Consider the following 22500-nt stretch of genomic DNA (forward strand, 5'->3'; position numbering starts at 1 on the left):
TGCTTACTGCGTTTGTATGTTGCATTTGCCCATATTTGAGTGATTATTTGGGCAGCGCTCGTAAAAATGTGAGAGGACACGAAAGAAATGTCAAAGGCTGGACTCAAACCAGAAGTGCAGTAATCATGGTCATCTTAAAACCCAATATCATCAGGACACCCAATACTTTTAAAATATATTTTAACATGACATTTTCTGTCTTCTGTTACTTCAATTTACTGTCAGCATTTCTTCCACCTGTTTGACACTAGAAGCCTTGAAGAGGCAAATCCTTGGAGGGGTTTTATTGTAAACAATATGCAGGAACTCTAAAGTTTCAGAAACTTTACAATGACAGATAGTCTATTAAGTTATTCAATTACTCAGTGCAGTGATTACGAACAGTATTTCTGATAAGTTAATGATGAACGGAAGAAATTAAAAGTTTCACATGGATTGAGTACAGGAATGTTGATGTACTGTAGAAATTAATTTAGTTTAAAGGCCACCTATCATGCTATTTTTTAATAGCATAGGTCTCAGATATATATAACAATATATAAAAAACATGTCTATGAAGTGTTTTTCTCAAAATACCAAACAGATCACCCATTCTAGCCATGCCTTATATCCCTCTATTTCACTTCCTGTTTCAAAAGTGCTGATTTGGGGATAAAGCTTTAAAAAATAAAAACATTGATACAAAATAAAAAAGGAGGGGGCTGAGCTCATACGGGACCCGGCAGCTACCGTCTAAACTAAATGCTGCCGTGATGAAACGCCATATCATGGATTATCAAGGATCTGAAACAGTCTGGAGCTCAAAGGCTTTCTCTCTTGCCGGTTATACCACAAGGTAGAAGGAGGAACCTATTGCGGTGAGCACGTTGCACGTTGTAACTTCCGGTTGTTGTTGTCATCTCCGGGTATCCCGTGTGCCTGTTCTGTTGCTGATAGCTTATTAACTTAAACTTAATCGATCGTTTTAAAACTCTTGATCACGGCAACTGCCTGACGTTGTAATCACACGTTACTACAGCTTAAGCACTCACAACTCTCCTTCTCTTAGCGACTGTAACTCCACAGTTGCCTACACTCTTTTCGGGTTTGCTAACGGTAGCTACTTTAGCTTGATAGCTAGCCATGGCTCTTTCCCCACCTTCTGGTGCTATTTCCTGCTCTTCCTGTCTCATGTTTGGTTACTTCCCGGCCTCCCTTACTGGTAAGGATACATGTGTTAAATGTAGTATAGTTGTTAGGTTGGAGGCGGGAATCATAGCCATAGAAGCCCGGCTCCGCATCTTAGAAAGTAACTCAGTTAAAGTAAAGCCCATGTTAGCATGTGCGGACCGGCAAAATGTAGCTCCTCTTAGCCGTCCCCCGGCAACTCCCGAGCAGCAGGGAGGCTGGGTGACTGTTCAGAAGGGGCATAACGCGAAACCCGCAGGTCCCCACCAACCCGTTCACGTATCTAACAGATATTCCCCACTCAGCGAGACACCCGCTGAGAAGCCAACTCTGGTTATTGGTAGCTCTATTATGAGACACGTGAATTCAGAGACCGAAGCCTCCACAGTCACATGCATTCCGGGGGCCAGAGCGGGCGACGTTGTGGCGCATCTTAAACTGCTGGCTAAAGATAAACGTAAATACAGTAGGATTGTTATTCACGTCGGTGGTAATGATGTTCGTTTACGCCAATCAGAATGCACCAAACTTAATGTGGAGTCGGTGTGTAGTTATGCTAAAACAATGTCGGACACCGTAATCTTCTCTGGTCCCCTCCCCAATCTGATCAATGATGACATGTATAGCCGCATGTCATCATTTCAGCGCTGGTTGTCTTGGTGGTGCCCAGCAAACAATGTGGGCTTCGTAAATAATTGGACAGCCACCTGGGGAAAACCTGGTCTGATTAAGAGAGACGGCATTCACCCTACTTTGAAAGGTGCAGATCTCATTTCGGCAAACATTTCAGGGCTTTGTGGACGTAATCCATGACAAACTGGAGTTGAGACCAGGAGGCAGAGTCGCAGTCTTACACGCTTCTCTGTGCTCTCTCCTAGGCAGTCACCCATAGGAATCCCGAACCCAATAAAATACCCAATATTAGCGGTGTGTGTGTCTGCCCAAGGACAATTTAAGGTAAAACCTAATAGAGGTGTCATACATAATAACCTAATAAAAGTAAATGTAACAACTACTACAGTGCAACAAAACAGGAAGATTAAATGTGGTCTCTTAAACATAAGATCTCTAGCATCTAAAGCAATATTGGTAAATGATTTAATATCAGATTATAATATTGATATATGCTGTCTCACTGAAACTTGGTTGAGACATGAAGAATATGTCAGCATAAATGAGGCCACTCCACCCAGCCATGTCAACACTCATATTGCTCGAGGCACGGGCCGAGGAGGTGGAGTTGCAGCAATCTTTGACTCAAGTTTACTTATCAATACTAAACCAAAATGTAATTATACCTCTTTTGAAAGCCTCGTTTTTAGTCTTACGCATCCGACCTGGAAAACTTTGCATCCAATCTTATTTGTTACAGTGTATCGTGCACCAGGTCCTTATTCAGAATTCTTATCAGAATTCTCTGAGTTTTTATCAACTTTGGTTCTTAAAACAGACAAAGTAATTATCGTAGGTGACTTTAATATTCATGTTGACGATGATAAAAATAGCCTTACTGTTGCATTTAACTCTATATTAGATTCTGTTGGTTTCTGTCAGAGTGTAAATAAACCAACCCACTGTTATAATCACACTCTCGACCTTGTTCTGACTTATGGTATTGAAATTGAGCAACTATTAGTCGAACCGCATAATCCTGCTTTATCCGACCATTTCTTAGTAACTTTTGAAGTACTGTTACTAGACTACAAAGCATTAGTCAAAAGCTCTTGCAGCAGAAACCTATCTGTTAGTGCTATAGCCACATTTAAGGAAGAGATTCAACCAATACTTAACTCGATAGCATGTCTGCATGTAGGGGAGGAAACTTATACAAAATGTACACCACCCCAAATTGATCATGTTGTTGATAGTGCTATAGATGCGCTGCGAATAAAATTAGACTCTGTTGCTCCTTTGAAAAAGAAGAAAATAAAACAACATAGATTAGCTCCATGGCATAATGCCGAAACCCGCAAAATAAAGCAAAAGTCTAGACAACTTGAAAGGATATGGCGTTCCACTAAACTTGAAGAATCTCGTTTAATTTGGCATATTACTCTCAATGAATATAAGAAAGCACTGCGTAAAGCGAGAGCAGCCTACTACTCTTCATTAATAGATGAGAATAAGAATAATGCAAGATTTCTTTTCAGCACTGTAGCCAGGCTGACAGAGAGCCACAGCTCGATTGAGCCTTCTATTCCCATAGCACTCAGTAGTAATGATTTTATGTGCTTTTTTAACGATAAAATTGTTACTCTTAGAAACAAAATTAATGACCTCTTGCCTTCGACCAGTATAGTGTTATCAACAGCTCCCGGAATCGTAAGTTCTAATATTACACTAGATAGTAAACTAGAATGCTTTTCAGCCATTAACCTTGAACAATTACATTCAATGATTCTCTCTTCTAAACCATCAACGTGCATGTTAGACCCAATTCCAACTAAGCTGTTGAAGGAAGTTTTTCCATTAATTAGCACTTCTTTATTAAATATTATGAATATGTCTTTATTATCAGGCTATGTTCCACAATCATTCAAAGTAGCAGTGATAAAACCGCTTCTTAAAAAGCACAACCTCGATCCAGAGGTTTTAGCCAACTATAGACCTATTTCTAATCTTCCGTTCCTCTCAAAAAATTCTTGAGAAAGCGGTCGCAAAACAGTTGTGTGATTACTTAAAAAACAATGATTTATTTGAAGATTTTCAGTCTGGCTTTAGAACACATCATAGCACAGAGACAGCTCTGGTTAAAGTCACAAATGATATTCTAATAGCCTCAGACAAGGGACTTGTCCTCTATTCTTGTTTTGCTCGATCTTAGTGCTGCATTGATACTATCGACCATGATATCCTATTGCAAAGACTAGAGCACTTAGTTGGCATACAGGGAACTGCTTTAGGCTGGTTTAGGTCCTATCTATCTGAACGCTCTCAGTTTGTACGCATCAACGATGAATCTTCCACGCAAACCAAAGTTAGCCATGGAGTGCCACAGGGCTCAGTGCTCGGACCTATTTTGTTCACATTATATATGCTTTCCGTTAGGCAATATTATAAGGAATCATTCTGTAAACTTTCATTGTTATGCGGATGATACTCAACTATATTTATCAATCAAGCCTGATGAAATTAATCATCTAAATAAAATTCAAGACTGCCTTAAGGACTTAAAAACGTGGATGACCTTAAACTTTTTGATGTTAAACACAACCAAAACTGAAGTTATTGTACTTGGCCCGAAGAATCTACGAAACAAATTATCTAAAGACATACTAACTATGGATGGCATTAATTTGGCCTCCAGTGAGACTGTAAGGAATCTTGGTGTTATATTTGATCAGGATTTATCCTTTACGCCCACATAAAATCAATTTCAAGGACCGCCTACTTCCATCTACGTAACATTGCAAAAATTAGGCATATCTTGCCTCAAAACGATGCAGAGAAACTAGTCCATACATTTGTTACTTCTAGGCTGGATTATTGTAACTCTTTATTATCAGGGAGTACCAAGAAGTCAATCAAGGTCGCTTCAGCTGATTCAAAATGCTGCGGCTCGTGTACTAACCAGAGTTAGGAAAAGGGACCACATTACTCCTGTTCTGGCTGCCTTACACTGGCTCCCTATAGAACACAGGATAGAATTTAAAATTCTTCTTCTCGCCTACAAAGCCCTTAATGGGCAGGCGCCATCTTACCTTAAAGAACTCATTATACCCTACTGTCCTACTAGGGCATTGCGTTCCAAGAATGCAGGGTTGTTGGTTGTTCCTAGAATCTTTAAAAGTACAATGGGAGCCAGAGCCTTTTCTTATCAAGCTCCACATTTGTGGAATCAGCTTCCAGTTTGTGTTCGGGCGGCAGACACCCTATCCGTTTTTAAGAGTGCGCTTAAGACCTTCCTTTTTGATAAAGCTTATAGTTAGGGCTGATTAGATTCAGCCCCTAGTTTTGCTGATATAGGCTTAGTTTGTCGGGGGACATCTTACTTCTTCCTTCTCTCTGTCTATACCCGTGTACACTCATGTTCCGATTAACCCAGCTCCCCCAAATGTCTTTCTTTTTGGTGTCTATATACGCTGGGATCCGGAGTCATGGATGATCCTGCGGTCCTGTGTCCTGGATCGCGAGCGCTGGATCTTGAGTCGTGGCTGTGGTCCTGGATCATAGGTCCTGGATGGATATCCTCGTGGATTCATCTTCCTATTATACACACATGCATTTCCAAACATTTGGACTACCTATGTTGCAAATGTATTATCTTTTCAATTTACACACGGCATCTATTGCACGTCTGTCCGTCCTGGGAGAGGGATCCCTCCTCTGTTGCTCTCCCTGAGGTTTCTCCCATTTTTCCCTTTAAACTGGGTTTTCTTTGGAAGTTTTTCCTTGTACGATGTGAGGGTCTAAGGACAGAGGATGTCGTATTGTCATACTGATATTCTGTACACACTGTGAAGACCACTGAGACAAATGTAACATTTGTGATATTGGGCTATATAAATAAACATTGATTGATTGATTGAAGGTGAGTTCCTTTTTACTTCCTGCTTCTTCACACACATGCTCTCCAGTACAGGTTAGCTCTGAGTGTTAGCGATGCTAATGTAAACACCGACCATATTACGTCCAAAACAGTCGGGCATTGTTTCTGATAGCAACGTTTCTGATTGGGCCGTGGGTCCACATTTCAGATATTAAGTCATATCGGACGCAAATCTGGATCAGCTCCGTTGTAGCCCCGTTTTTAGAGATTTGGGTACGGAGGAAAAGAGAGAGGGTTTTATTTTCTGACTGAGTTCCCCAACACACCGGGGACACATATTTATGTATACAAGAAATCAAAAAGTGCATTTTGCATGATAGGTCCCCTTTAATGTAGATTATGCAGAATTTCCCATTAAACAGTGCATTCTTTTTATCTTTTCCACACTTTATTAAATTCGAAAAGCAATGATTTCTGATCCGGCCTTTTTCAAGACGAGCTTTTGTTTTGAGAAATGAAACCGGTTCAAGGACCCTTCAAGATGAAACAAAGTGCGCACACTCTGACACCTCACATCCATATGCCTTCAAGTACCCTGAACAAAAGGGGGGAGGCAGGAGGGAGGGGAGGACACTAGAGTTCTGGACTCCTCGTGCTGAACGAAGCTTTTCTCGACGCCTGACAAAAGGTCTCATTCTGGAGGTTAAAGGTTAAGAGAGGCCACTTTCGATGTTCCCATTCCACAGTTTGCCGGCATTCCTCCAGAAACATCCATCCAGGGCCTAATTGATCCTTTTAATAAGTATCTTTATACATCTGTTATTTCATTATAACCCTTCATTTTAATCCGTGAGATTAGCATCAGGCTATCCATTTCATAACATTGATGTCAACTCATATCATTTGGAGTACTTCTTTGAATAAAAGCCCAATCTGATTTTCTAATTCTAGTTGAAGATGTATCTGCCTTTCTTTGGTTGCTTCTTGGTTTGGTTTTCAAACAAACAAAAATGGTTCCTATCCGGCATCAATAATTTGTATTAAAACAAGATGCCAGTGTGTGTGTTTGAAATTCAGCTGGAAGCCAGTTCATGCATTTCATTTGAGCATGCAAACTCTTAAATTAGGGCTCATTTACTACTGAGGGAGTGTTTAACAGAACAGTGCACTTGGGCTGCCTTCTAGGTACATCCTCTAAGCGAAGGAGCTCCATGAAGGGGGCAGTTCATACATTATTTGGTGGGATTCTTCTAAGATTGTGTAAGAAGTTAAAATGTAGTGGAAAACTCCAAATGCAAAATTATGTTCTGGGCAATACTTCACTTTATGAATAGAAAGGTTTGCATACCATCATGCAGTACTAGTCAGTGACACAATGCAACTTAAAGATAGATGGAGTGACAAAACACACAAGTAGTGTCCATCGTTCAAATGAAGAAGGAGAGAACTATAGATAGGGCATAATAAACACTTAAGATCACAGACGGCAAAGAGTGTGCAGGATGTGTCTGAACTAATGTGCATAAAGCCTCAGTCTGTGCCTGGACACATTTTATGTTTGGTTTGCCAGTAGTAGAATCTATGAGAGGCCGTCAAGCTCACAACTCATACTTGGTCTTACAACAATAATCTCACACACCATTACACTCTTTTATACATATTGCTAAACACTTTTACACGGCGCACAATCATTCTCTCTTTCACACACTTTTGTCTGGGCCATAAATCAAACTGACTTACATACCAAACTGTACTTTCTTAGAAACACTATTATTCCCACTTACAGACTACATCATACTACAATATTATACTCTAGTAGTGTATGCATGATGGAAAACGTTGTGTGTGTGAGAGAATGATAGTGTGTGTGAGAGAGGAATTGTAGTATGTATGAGGGTATAGTAGTGTGTGTGTGTGTGTGTGTGTGTGTGTGTGTGTGTGTGTGTGTGTGTGTGTGTGTGTGTGAGAGAGAGAATGATAGTGTATGTGAGCGCGGCCTGTCGTCTGTCTGCGGGTCTCGTCGTGTGTGTGTGTGTGTGGTGCGCCCGCCTGCTCGTGTCTGTGCGCGCGGCCTTGTCCTCTGTCTGCGGGTCTCCTCGTGTGTGTGCGCGCCTGCTCGTCTGTGTGCGCGCGGCCTTGTCGTCTGTCTGCGGGTCTCCTCGTGTGTGTGCGCGCGCCTGCTCGTCTGTGTGCGCGCGGCCTTGTCGTCTGTCTGCGGGTCTCCTCGTGTGTGTGCGCCCGCCCGCTCGTGTCCGTGCGCGCGGCCTTGTCGTCTGTCTCCGGGTCTCCTCGTGTGTGTGTGCGCGCGCCTGCTCGTGTGTGTGCGCGCGGCCTTGTCGTCTGTCTGCGGGTCTCGTCGTGTGTGTGTGCGCGCGCCTGCTCGTCTGTGTGCGCGCGGCCTTTTCGTCTGTCTGCGGGTCTCCTCGTGTGTGTGCGCCCGCCCGCTCGTTTCTGTGCGCGCGGCCTTGTCGTCTGTCTGAGGGTATACATAGTGTGTGAGAGAGAATGATAGTGTATGTGAAAGACCAATGCAGGGCTGGCGGTCGAATAGTCCGTTTCTCTTACGGCCCGTCCACACAGCGGCGTGCGTTGACGCTTGCCGGCGGGCGTGTCTGAAACTCGACCAACAACCAATCACATGAATCTCCCGCCCCTGACACACAAGCAGCGGTTTGATTGGCTAGAGTGTGTACTGGCATATGATTCGATTGGCTGACGCTTCTGCCGAGGCGTCAAAAGTTGAACATTGCTCAACTTTGCAGCGAGCCACGCCAGCTACGCTTCCCACGATGCATTTCGGCTAAAAGTGACGTCACCCCATTCAAAGTGAATGGGCAGAAGCGTTGGAAGCTTCAACGCACGCCGCTGTGTGGACGGGCCGTTAGGAACCTTCCTAACGGAGTGAAATGACCCGGAAGTACCTGAGTGGCAGCCATGATAAGTGCCGTTCGAATTCTCTAGATCAGGGGTGTCAAACTCAAGGCCCGGGGGCCAAATCCGGCCCGGGACCTAATTTTATGTGGCCCGCAAGAGCTTGCAAAGAATATAATATACCATACAATTGGTGTAATTGTTGAATATTTACTTTAAATTATTTGCCCTAGACTTCTGCTTTCAGACGTAGTTATCTAGGAAGATATTACCAGAACTGATAATAATCCAATGCAGGGCCAACAATGTAATATAATACATTATTTAATATATATTATATATTTACATATGTATATTTATATATAATTAAAATTACAACCGGCCCTTTGAGTACAAACATAATGCTGATGTGGCCCGGGATGAAATTGAGTTTGACACCCCTGAGATGATAGGAAAGGAGGTTTCAAACTAAGAGAAAATGCTGTCCCACAGCCGCAGCATTTGCTGTCACTCAACAGTCGGCCGTTCATGGAAACAACCGATTATGACCGAGAAATAATATCATGAAAGTTACGGTGCTTATTAAGCATTTTAAAACGTATGTGGTAAGTTGCCAAAGTGCTTTGTTTTGAACGTTCATCAGTATTATAATCAAAAAGAGAAATATGAACGTTAGTTTTTACTGAAATTATCAGTAAATGTAAGGGAGAGGGTGACGAGCATAAGTTTCACTTTTCTTTTTTATTTCAATTCCAACTTTGGTCATGAAGAATATGTTTCTCTGTTGTCCACGTTCATAAAGCAAAGCAACAGCTTCAGAGCACGGTGCAGAGTCTCTAGATGAGTTTACAGTAGTCCCTCGTTCTTATTAAACATCCATGTTGTAGTCCGCTGTATAGAAAACTGTGGTTTCCATGGTTTCCCCACAGCAGCAGACGCACATTCATGACGTCCGCTGGCGCATCATAAACACGTCGGATAGTGAAAGTGCAGTCGATTCTCTAAAGTACCGCAGTCTCTTCTCCTAAGTCCTTTTGAATTCTCCTATCCACTATCCCTTAACCCCGTGACCTTTCACTCAGAGGTCAAGGAATAGACGATAGGGTTAGACGTTAGGAGCTGATTGTTGGACTATTCGACTGCAACCCTTGTGTTTTTGAGAGCTTATGACAGGAGGACATTGTACTGGTTGTGAGAGAGCATACTTTAAAAGGAAGTCAGGTTGATCCAACAGGAAGCCAGTTTAAATATTCATTCCTTGACTGGTTTACAGCCTTGAAAACAAAGCCTGAAGCTGCTCAGAGCACGGCTACATTTGAGCTGCAATAAGAACTTTTGGTAACACTTTATATTAAGGTACACAAATTCACCATCAACTAGTTGATAATTAACATGCATATTAGCAGTATATTAGCTATTTATTAGTCATTATAAAACACTTATTAATGCCTTATTCTGCATGACCAGATTATACAAGTAATAAGCCATTAGTTGAGAGTTTTTCCTCAATAACCCTCTAATTAGTGCTTATTTATTGGAAGTAAGGAAATTGTTGTACATGAGTCTTGGTCTTAATATGCTCTGCTCAATATGGGCCCAATAAGACAGTAGTACCTAATTTTGAGTTATTTAGACTTAATTAACACTTAATAGTTTCATGTCTTGTTACATAAGAATAGATCATATTTAATCCAAAAGATATCTATTTGTGATCATACTGTGTGACCTGCTTGTATGTATTTACACTATAGGTGTACTGTTCTCTCTATGTGTTGTCTCAGTGTGAACAGAGATTAAACAGCCAGCCAAAGTCTTTTGAGAGCCAGGGAATGAGCAGCCATGCTCCTTTATTGACTTATTTGCAGTCTAGTGAAACTATACAAAAAGAAGTTACAAGGCACTTAATGATCTCGTACTTGCAAGTGTAACATACACAGATTAACACTTAGGACCGCTAAATGTAAACAAGGTAAATATAGCTAATGCTAGATGTGCAATAAGCATGTATACAGGCTAGTATGGCTAACACTAGCGTGTATGCTAGCGCGAATGCTAACGCATTTAACGCAGTTTAAACATCTCCAAATGTCATCACATAAACACAATACATGTTACTAATCCTTACAGTCAGTGTAAGTGTTAGGCTTACATTTACAGTCATTGCTTTCTGACGGACTTGACCCTTTTACTCTTCAGGTTACACAGGGAAAATTAGTAGTAGTATACTGCCATTGTGGGCGGTGTCCGTAAATCAAAAAACTTGGAGCCAATCAGGAAATGAGAATTTAGACCAACTTCCTTTTCAATCAAACTCACTTCCTTTTCAAACATACTCTCTCACACACATAACTATTCTTATGCACACACCCTATCATTCTATTTTATACACATACCTATAGAGTCATTCACATTAACTATTATTACCTCTTATATAAGCTATTATTCGGCCTTTCATTAACTGCTATTCTGTTTTACATATATGACTATTGTTATTAACATGAAATACTATTCCCTCTTGCAAAGGTTATTATTCTGTCTTACATACATTGTTTACCGATTACACACATACTACTATCCTCTTTCACATACACTATTATAATGTTCTATTAGATTATAGTTGTTTGTGAAAGACGATAGTGGTGTGTGTACGAGAGTATGATGGTGCGTTTAAGAGATTTTGTTTTTGTGTGTGAGAGAGAATAGTATTTATGTATGATAGTATGATAGTAAATGAAGGAAGGAATGACAGTACGTTAAAGATGGTATGATGCTGTGTGTGAAAGAGTCTGGTGGTGTACATGTGAGATTCTGATATTGTTTGTAAGACCAAGTATGAGTTGTGAGCTAGACAGCCTCTCATAAGAATCAGGTTGTTATTGTTGAGCAGGTATAGCTCAACAGCTCAAGAGGGAAATGAAGCCACCTTCTGAACTTGAATATCTTTGAGAATACTTTACAATAAAGCCATTTAATTGTTTCGGAGTGCCTTGGAGTATCACAGTTAATCTAGTAGTCTGGTTATATTTGTTGGTGCGTCTTCAACTCAAGATATTTAGCATTACGATGTCCTAAAGATCAACAAGCTAAAGTGAGGTAAAGTTAGACTGTGGCTTGGATGGAGATGCTACAATAACCAAGTAAGACAGTTAGAAACCAGACTTTCTTCCTCCTATAATGGTTTCTTTATGTTCCATACATTTAACATAATGTCCTGTTTCGCAACAAAACCCGAAAAGACTCCCAACCAGGATACTAATGTGTGTACCAATGTCCTCTGTAGAAACTCAAAGATAACAGTTACTTTCTAAACAGCACAGATGTGGAAGGAGAGTTCAAGATGTTGCTGAAACCCAGAATAAGAAACTTGGGTTTAACTCGGGTAAAACACTGAGGGGATAAAATAAATGTCTCTTTTTCGGGGGGCACGGTTACACGAATGCCCTGCAATGGGCCTGTGAGTTCTGATGCAAAGCACGCTGGGACGCCCTGCTCAGAGGAGAAACTCTTAAATGAGAGATTGTCAGGACACAGACACATACACTCACACACAAACACGCAGGCATGGAAAACAGCGCGACGCGTTTTAAAGTTCATCTGCAAACTGATTCTGTCAGGGAGACTTAGTGACGTGCGGCTGCCTCCTACAGCTTTCCTCCATAACGCCGCCGCTCGGCATCGGCGTGGTGCTGTCCACCGGGGAGAAGGAGAGGCGGCGGGCTCTAAATAGAGCCTCCGCGGTTAAATATTAACACTCGCCTTCCTCTGACAGAGAGCAGCCCGCCATGTCGCCTTCCATCTGCACCGCGGGGAGATGCAACACAGCATAGCACTCAACCACACACAGAAACACATGGACACAACACTATGGACACAACACATACACAGAAGTGAAGTTATGTATGCTCTTTGAAAAGCTGATTGCATGTGTATCCAACATTATATGGAACTTTTTTAGGTTAAAATTAAAACATCATCTTATTTTTATCAATAGAGCATCGAAATCCACAATTTCTAGCATGTTAGTCAAAATATGTTCTGTCAATCTATACTTTTCCAGTTTTTAATATCTTAACTCCTTTTGAGTTAATGCCATGTTGAAAAATAAATTCAAAGTTATTCTGGAGCAGCTTCCTCATGTGAAAATGTACATAAAATAACATACGAGTCTTGTTTCACTGTCGGTCTTCAGCTACCCGCTATATCAGTGTAACCTCACACACGCACACACGCTTTGCATAACCAGTTGGAAAGGTGTCCTTGGAGGAAGCGGAGTGTCTGTGGAGGGAGAAAGAAAGACGACAGATTGACTTATCTGACAAGTGAAAGAAAAGCAGTGTGTGCAATATGCTACTCCTCACTAGAGACCTACTGTATTGAATAAAATGTCCTTTTAAAAAAAATGATAAGGAGATATATAGTGTGCACAGAGATGCTGCGATGCACTATGGTGTCAGCTCAGTATCTCAGGAGTTTTGTTCATATTGGAGTCTTTAGCTCACAGTCTGAGAGCAAACACAGGCTAAAAGTGAAGGTGGAGGTCAAAGAGGAGTTGGTGAAGGGGCATGTGGCACATTCAATTTGTATGCAGAGGCCTGGAAGTCATGTCCTGTCAAAATCCAGCAGTAACATTTGCACAATCTTCCCCAGTGTTTCAGTTGCCTAACCTTAACCTTACTATTTGACATAGCAACCATTGTATTTCCCAGAAACATTCATATAACAGCCCTGGCATTTGCAAAAGATAAGTCCTGCTTTCAAACCCAACACCAACCTTTACCAAATGTTAACATAAAACACTTGAGTTAAAACCAAAACAGACTGACAAGAATGCACACATCTCAACCCAGACACACACTAAAACAATACTAGCTACTGATATAGCGACAACAAGTTAACACAATCTGAGAGACAGTTTACTAGGTGCTTTGACATAATAAAGGAACTATAAAAAGACACATGAAGCACAAATACATACGCGCACAGAGCATAATATGACAACAGCTCCACCAATATGAAAAATGCACTGTACAGCCACAGTGAGTATTATAATAACTTTAGCACAGTATTCACAGCACTGCAAGTCCACAGTGTATCATAACTGTTTCAGAGTAGGCTTAAATGCGCACTGCACAACCACGGTGTATAATAACTTAATCAGAGTACACTGAAGGGCCAACATGCATACAACAATAAGTTATCACAGTATAAACACTGCACAGCCAAAGTGCATGTTACAAAAACTGCCAAAGTGTATCAAGAGTAGCCTAATGCACAGCCAGTGAATTTAACACTAACTTCATAATAGTCTGAACATAGCTCAGTGCACATTACAATACGTTCAGCAGTACGAACAACACTGCATAGCCACAGTTTATATTACAATAACTTCATTAGAGTTTAAACAGCACTGCCCAACCACAGTGAGTATTACACTACGTATATCAGAGTGTAGAGAGTACTGCAAAGCCACAATGAATATTAAAATAACTTCATAATAGTATGAAAATAGCACTGTACATCCCCAGTGCATAATAAAATAACTTCCACATCCTATGGAGCCACTCACCTGTTGATGCTGTCCTCCCTCCTTCCTTCAGCTGCCTCCAACTCCAGTATCCCACTTTGAATCCACTTTCTGCAACACTTTTTGGCTGCAAGTGGCGATTTTTCCTTATCTTCGTTTGTTTTCCTGCTCTTCCTCTGCAATATCCGTGTGGCCACCCATGCTAACGTTAGCACTACTAGCTGAAGCTGCACCGTCGCTATAGCTACACCTGCAGCCCGGCCGGTGGCCTTCGTCTATTCACACTCTAAGGGGGTGTCATGTTTATTTTGTTACTTTTCCACAGGTTCCCTCTTTAGCAATCACTGCTTCATATTAGCTTTTTTATTTCTTCGCCTCTTTTATTTTGGTAACTCAGTTCATTTAATTGCAGCCTGGCAACGCTGGCAACGTTAAATTCGATAAACGCTCAATTTCCTACTTCCGCCCTCACTTCACTTGACCTCACTTACAGTATTAGGGATTATTGGAAAAAGTAATGTGTCTATTAAAAGGTAGTCCTACATTTGGACCGGTTTTATGTTTAGTCTGCACGCATAAAAACATTTGAATCAAAATAATCAAAGACAACATTATTATTAGTGTTGGTTATTTTATTGTATTTATTAGTTTCATTTTAAAGGTGGGGTAGGCCTATGTAATTTATTTCAAAAATACTTTTTGTTATATTCCATGGAATGCTCTTAACATCCCGATAGCAATGAATACATTAAATGCGTTGACAAATCCATAAAAACACGTCATCTGTGGAAGCCGTGGCGCTGTAAAAAGCACGACCAATCATCTGAGCCGGCCCGGCTAAAGTAACTGGATGGCCTGCCTGCCTGTCAGCCTTCCATCTCGTGTACAAATTTATCTCGTGGCCTCATTGGTCATGTGCGCGTTCGTGTGTGTTGGAGGAGGGGCTCTAAGTCTGAAGGAAGAGGCAGATTTTCCCCCGTTGTGTACGTTCAAATTCTAGCGTACTCGAGCTGGTTTCTCCACAATTACATAGCCGACCCCACCTTTAAGTGTCCCAAGAAGCCAATAGTCGGGCGGCCATTCTGGCATTTGCCCACTTTCCGAGAGACAGCAAGCGCATTGTCATACTGATATTCTGTACACACTGTGAAGACCACTGAGACAAATGTAACATTTGTGATATTGGGCTATATAAATAAACATTGATTGATTGATTGATTGATTGATTGATTGATTGATTGATTGATTGATTGATTGAAGCGCATTTTGTGGCATCTGCAGGCAGTGGCAAGTACTTGCGGCATATGCCACAGATGCCACTACTCTGTGGCATCTGTGGCAAGTACTTCCGGCATATGCCACAGAGGCCGCTACTTTGTGGTATCTGTGGCAAGTACTTCCGGCATATGCCACAGATGCCACAACTTGCCGAGGCATCTGCCGCTGCTCAACGGGAATTGCCACAATGCCAGAGTAAGAGAAGGTTTACTGTAGCTGCCACTCGCCTTCCGTGGCAAATACGGGTTTAAATAGCAGCATTTGCCACGGAAGGCGACTGGCAGCTAAAGTAAACCTTCTCTTACTCTGGCATCTTGTGGCAATTCCCGTTGAGTAGCGGCAGATGCCTCGGCAAGTTGTGGCATCGGCGGCATATGCCGGAAGTACTTGCCACAGATGGCACGGAGTAGTGGCCTCTGTGGCAGATGCCGGAAGTACTTGCCACTGCCTGCAGATGCCACGAAATGAGCCAGGCCCTACTGCACTTTCCAGCAGATTTCTAAATGTCAAGTCTGTTAATGACATTTTCCTATTCTTAACCATATTATCAGTGCCAAACAAAGTCAGATGTTCTTTAAAAATGTTATAAGAGTTCATAATCCAGCCTTTTGCCAAATCATCCAATCTAAATGTTCAATCCGACAATGGAAATGCCGATTTTAGAACAAAGCCTTTTATAAAAAAAAATTAGGATGATTTTCACAGCTTTTTTCCACTTCCATTTGTAAATAAAGACATAAATAACGTTTCTAAAGTGTGTCTGTATGCTGCAAGATTTAATCTTTGATTTATGTATTGTAATTCCTGTGATATTTCCTTTTCTTTTGTTTCTAAGGAGTTTAGTGGAATGTTTTTGTAATTCAGTTAATCCCATTAGTGGAAAGACTATTGCAAATCAGTCGATCACTTTTGAGCAGGTGTCATTATCAGAAAGGAAATGACTGAAAACCATCCTTTAACAAAAATGATTATCAAACCAACAAGTCTGGCTTGTCGTTAACACATATTTCAGCTCCATCTGCTGAGGAAGATTTTGTCATCAAAAGCTCCAACAAAGCTGCTTAACAAACATGTATTTTAACTCCTGCTTAAAGAATAAACTGAGTTTTAAGACAGTGTGGTTAATATGAAAATCTGTTAATATTGTTTTGTATATTATGTCTCTAAAATTGTTCTTGATTTCCACAAATAACCAATAAGCCCTGGTATGTTTTTCAAGTGGCGAATCCAACAGCAGGAAAACAACCTGTTAAATCTAACAAGCCTCATTTATTTACCCAACCTGTTAGTGTTAGTTTGTCTGTGAGAGGTAGAAAATAAGACTGAAATGATTAGAGTAGACAGAGCCACATAACGAGTATCCCGATGAGGCTGAGCGGAGAAAAATAAAAAAAAACTTCAGAAAGCATTGTTGGAAACTATCAGTGTACACACACACATGTTGTGCTGTAGGGTATGGATTTCGCGGAGGTATTACTCCGGTATGTTTAATTCATAACTGTTTTCCTTCTTTCTGATCAGAAACATGAAAGGGAGGGTTTTGCCCAGAAAAAAACCAGAATGGCTGAACTCATCAATACCCCGACAACACTTGCTATTCAGCAGAAAGGGAGACGGATAGTCAAACTTCATAAAGACATTTCATTTTAATGGCCATCCATGCATTGGCTTTATTTGTATTCTTTTATGTGGGATTTATTATGATGTTATTTTTATGTTCTGCCTCAAGGAGAAAAACACACATAATGAAAACGTGTTTGAGCAGATTGTCTGCATGTGAATGTCTGAAAAAGTGCAAAGAGCAGAATAAATACTAATTAGGCCTATGTAATGATGACGGTTTAAGAGTTTGTTCCTGTTTTTATTTTCAGACAAAATGTCAGCTTGTTCAGGGTTTTTAAACGCCTGGAAAAAACACTTACCTTCAACCATCAACCATCGCTGTTACAAAGTCAGGAAAATTACACAAATGTTAGTCTAGCATAAAATACAATATGTTATGAGTTTAATAAAACCACCTAACACATTCTAATGAAGTCTAATACAGCGGTCCTGCAATAAATCATACTTTATGAAAGTTAAAGGTGGTAAAGGTGTTGATTCTACTGCCATTTGGAAGGTGCAGTTTTTATTTGTGCTGTTAAAATGTAAAGCATTATTCATAGAGGTGTCCTATTATGTTGTCCATCCCATTTATGTGAATGAGTGTAGACTAAAACAGACTCACAATTGTCATTATTTGTGTTGTTCATTATTGAGTGCATCTTCAGCTCCTCTCTTTTACCTTGGCTGTTATATGCAATAAAATCCCCCAAAATATTACAGCTTCAAACTTGAAATGAATGTCAGTCTGTCAGACAACTCTCAAATAATTAGAGAAAAAGTCAAAACAGAGTCTCGAAGAAATCATATGACATAAATCCAAGTCAAGTGATATTAAGTCTAGCCTAAAGCAATATTGAGACGAATGCAAATTAAATATGTCAACTTTTAAAAGTAAGTCTTAAGTCATTTGAGACAACTCTAAATGAAGTCTTGAGTAATTTGACATTCCATACAAGCTATTTAGAAGACACTTGTATCCAATATGACTTGCATACACTTTAATAACGTAGACATGCCTATGGAGCAATTTGGGGTTCAGTTTCTTGCCAAAGCACACTTGGACAAGTTGACTGCAGGGTGTGGGATCAAACCACTGACAGATGACCAGAGGTGTAAGAGGTACTCATATATTTACTTAAAGGTGGGGTATGTAATTTACTTCAGAAACACTTTTTCTTTTTTGCCATCTTACCTTAAAGAACTCATTGTACCCTACTGTCCTACTCGTTGGTTGTTCCTAGAGTCTCTAAAAGTACAATGGGAGCCAGAGCCTTTTCTTATCAAGCTCCACATTTGTGGAATCAGCTTCCAGTTTGTGTTCGGGCGGCAGACACCCTATCCGTTTTTAAGAGTGCGCTTAAGACCTTCCTTTTTGATAAAGCTGTGATAAAATAAAATAATCTAATAAGAGTGCATTGACGTAGATACATTGTGCCACTTCACCTATACATTTTAGTTCTTACTCTTTCACTTAAATCCTAAAAACTTAGATCTTATATTTAAAACTTTATCCAAACCTTTCCCCTCTCTGACCTCTTGAGGTTCTATTAGGGTTGCAGAGAACGCCTAGCCCGGCCCGGGAGTGTGGAACGTAGCCACAGACCTACTCCTTACCTCTAACCAATTCAGGTTCCAGTGGGGACCTTTCTCCCTGTGTGCCTCTCCACCTCTGTTTCCTACTTCTTACTTGCTACCCTTTTCCCTCAACCTATCCTAAGGGAGTGCTTGTATGTAGACACGTTAGTTTAGCTGCTATAGGCTTGAACTGTTGGGGGGGGCACCTTACTCCGTCTTTCTGGCTGTTTGTACCTGTGTACTCTCATGTTCCGATTAACCCAGTTTCCCCCAAATCTCTTTTTTGTGTCCATATATACGCCGGGATCCTGAGTCGAGGCTAATCCTGTTGCTGTGGTCGTGTGTCCCGGTCCTGGATCCTCTATCCTGAGCACTGGATCTGAGTCCTGGACTTCGAGTCGTGGCTGAACCGGTCTCTGCGCTCCTGCCAGACTCTCACCATACTACTTCACTGATGGCTCCCACAAGATTGCTGACATCCTCGTGGATTCATCTTCTTATTATACACACATGCATTTCCAAACATTTGGACTATGTTATAAATGTATTATCTTTTCAATTTACACACGGCATCTATTGCACGTCTGTCCGTCCTGGGAGAGGGATCCCTCCTCTGTTGCTCTCCCTGAGGTTTCTCCCATGCTCCCTTTAAACTGTGGGTTTTCTCCAGAAGTGTTTCCTTGTACGATGTGAGGGTCTAAGGACAGAGGGTGTCGTATTGTCACTGATGTTCTACACACTGTGAAGACCACTGAGACAAATGTAACATTTGTGATATTGGGCTATATAAATAAACATTGATTGATTGATTGTTGTTATATTCCATGGAATGCTCTTAACATCCCGATAGCAATGAATATATTAAATGCTTTTACAATAAATACATAAAGAAATGTCATCTGTGGAAGCCGTGGTACTGTAAAAAGCACGACCAATCATCTGAGCCGGCTCGGCTAAAGTAACTGGATGGCCTACCTGCCTGTCAGCCTTCCATCGGGGCACAAACTTATCTCGTGCCCTCATTGGTCATGTGTGCGTTCGTGTGTGTTGGAGGAGGGGCTCTGTAAGGAAGTCAGAAGGAAGAGGCAGATTTCTTTTGGTTGTGTATTTTCAAATTCTAGCGCACTCAAGCTGGTTTCTCCAAAATTACCTACCCCACCTTTAAGTAAAAGTAGCAATACTGCAATTAAAAATAAAAGTAAAAGTCCTGCATTCAAAGTAGTTCAAAAGTATTGCCATCAAAATATACTTTAAGCACAACAAGTACAATAAATGTTCAAGTACAGTAAGGCAAGGCAAGTTTATTTATATAGCACTTTTCAACACAAGGCAATTCAAAGTTCTTTACAAAAAATGAAAGACATTAAGCATTAAAAAAGAAAAGCTAATAAAAAGTATGGCCCATATCAGATAAAACATATATTAAATTGTTGTATTGTAATAAATCATGTTGCACTACTTCATACAGAACACTGGTAGTTTAACCTAAAATAGAACATAATGATGTATTGGTTGATTTATATTCTGTATTATGAATCCATTCCTGCCAAGTAGTTAGTAACTCAATATTTTAAATAATGTGTGGAGTAAAAGTAAAAAGTTGCCTCCAAAATGTAAGTAAAAGTATAAAGTAGCATAAAATGAAAATAATCAAGTGAAGTATACACCTCCACGTGTACTTAAGTAAATGTTATATTCCACTACTGCACATGAGTCAATGAGTCCATTGAGTAAAGCTCCAGAAGAACTATATCCTACATTTCCCATAATGCATTTAGATATACAACATCTTTCACTACCCTCCCTGCTGGTAAAACCCAAGTTTAAAACTCCACAACACAAGTGTATAGGCTAAGGCAGGCCTCTTACTTTTCAACAGTTCTTATTGTAACTTTCAAATGGACTTTGACATGTAATATTGACGTTTTACCCTTTTATATCTGACTCTAGTCGATGTCTGTTGTTTAAAATGTAACATAAATGTAGGTCAGCACTACCAGGAAGTTGCAATAACACGAGGGTAACAAAACTATGAGATATTAGATCCTCATCCATGAGGCAATTTCCTGAGCACTGTTGCCTGGTTCCTCTGCATTTCACCCGGCTGTAAGTCCATCCTTTCTGATTGCTCCGATGTATCGCTTCCATTTCGAGCTATTAGCCCGGCTGAGCCAAAGTGCAGACTTCTCGGTCGATTCATCTCATCTCCAGCCTGCGTTGGCCTCCATGAGTGTGTCTGGCTGCTATAGTGGAGTCATTAAAAGTTAATCAGAGATGCACCATTGCAGCAGAGTTGGGAAGAATTGCCTCTGTCAGTGGCTCGGGGCACAGGAAATCATACCGGGAGAAAGAGAGAGGCAGAGAAACACAAGGAGGCACACGGAGAGAGAGGTTTTCATACTAATGAACCATCACTTCCTTGTCTCAACCGATGCCCTCCGAATCCCAACATCTGTCCCACCAAACCAAGCCTCATTATGGCGACTAACCCCACCCCACCACACACACACACACTCGCGGTCACATCCCGTCGAAAACGCAGGGTGATGGTGGGAAAGTCTGCCCCACTGTAGTTGTCACATCAGATCTACAGCACGACGGCCGAGGGCATATGCATGTGGTGTGTGTGTGTGTGTGTGTGTGTGTGTGTGTGTGTGTGTGTGTGTGGTGTGTGTGTGTGTGTGTGTGTGTGTGTGTGTGTGTGTGTGTGTGTGTGTGTGTGTGTGGTGGTGGAGGGGGGGGGGATCTAGGTTTGGGGCTGTGCCTGAGGGCCTCGCCTGCGCTACAAAAGACTCCACTCAACTCCGGTTAGTCCCCCTCACTAGCATATCAGCACTGACGGACTGCACACAAACACACACACACACACACACACACACACACACACACACACACACACACACACACACACACACACACACACACACACACACAACACACACACACACACACACACACACACACACACACACACACACACACACACACACACACACACACACACACACACACACACACACACACACACACACACACACACACACACACACACACACACACACACACTGCACTTTAGCTATCGTGGCTCTGATTAGCACTGTTCGCCCACTAGATAAACAGCGTGGACAGGAAGCTGCAGCCACCGTGTATTAACAGAGGAATAATCTTTGCACTTGTTATGCTGCTGCTTTGAGTTTACGGACGCATGGGAAACTGGTGATTGATGAAAGTGTGTGAATGTGTTTAGAAGTGTGTGTGTGTGTGCGTGTGTGTGTGTGTGTGTGTGTGTGTGTGTGTGTGCGCGTGTGTGTGTGTGTGTGCTATCACTCTCTTGCTAGGGGTGACAGGTTGGTTGGGGACTAATGCAGCGCGACGGAACTGAATGTGGCCTCGAGCAAAGCAGCTGCCTGCAGCCAGTCCTCATCTGAGCTGTCAGACACACACACACTCACACACATGTATACACACACTACAACCCATTCCAATGGAGAGAGAGAGAGTTTAGGATCCACACACACACACTTATAAACACACTCATGAGCATTATATTCCCGTCACCCTTACTGTTCTGCTTGTGTGGCTTCCAGACAGTAATGGCAGTGCCCAGATGCGGTGGTTGACGTGATGGACGCTTTGACTCAACACACGCTTGTTTGTTTCCCGGGCAACCACAGGACAAGTTGGGGTTGTGTTAGTTGTGTTTAAGCAATCTCTCATTATAAGCTTAAAGGGGGGATGAATGGAAACGTGTAATGATAGGTTGATGATGTGGAGGAGCACTCTGTTGTGTTACAGAGAGAATACAGGCTTTATATTCTTTAACTTAGCGGCAGAGTATACAGCATAGGAGAAATAATTACTTATTTGCATGGGACCAAATCACAGGCCAGGTGAGGTCAATATATTTTTCATTTCCTGTATGGAAACAACTTTGGGCGTTAGTAGTCTCGTCTCTATACTATTTGTATTACCTTATCTATGGACAAAGTGC

At 41.3% G+C, this 22500-nt stretch overlaps 1 long non-coding RNA gene across 1 annotated transcript; it reads right to left on the minus strand.

Moving 5' to 3' along the window:
* Positions 1-11858: 11858 nt before the first annotated feature.
* LOC117439444 (uncharacterized) lies at positions 11859-14306 on the minus strand. The gene is made up of 3 exons (XR_004551157.1): positions 14094-14306; positions 12690-12802; positions 11859-12323 (listed from the first exon to the last, which is right to left on the minus strand). It is a non-coding gene; the product is annotated as an uncharacterized lncRNA (long non-coding RNA).
* Between the last annotated feature and the right edge of the window lie 8194 nt (positions 14307-22500).

Source organism: Pseudochaenichthys georgianus, chromosome 24 (assembly GCF_902827115.2).
Source record: "Pseudochaenichthys georgianus chromosome 24, fPseGeo1.2, whole genome shotgun sequence".
NCBI lineage: Eukaryota > Metazoa > Chordata > Actinopteri > Perciformes > Channichthyidae > Pseudochaenichthys > Pseudochaenichthys georgianus.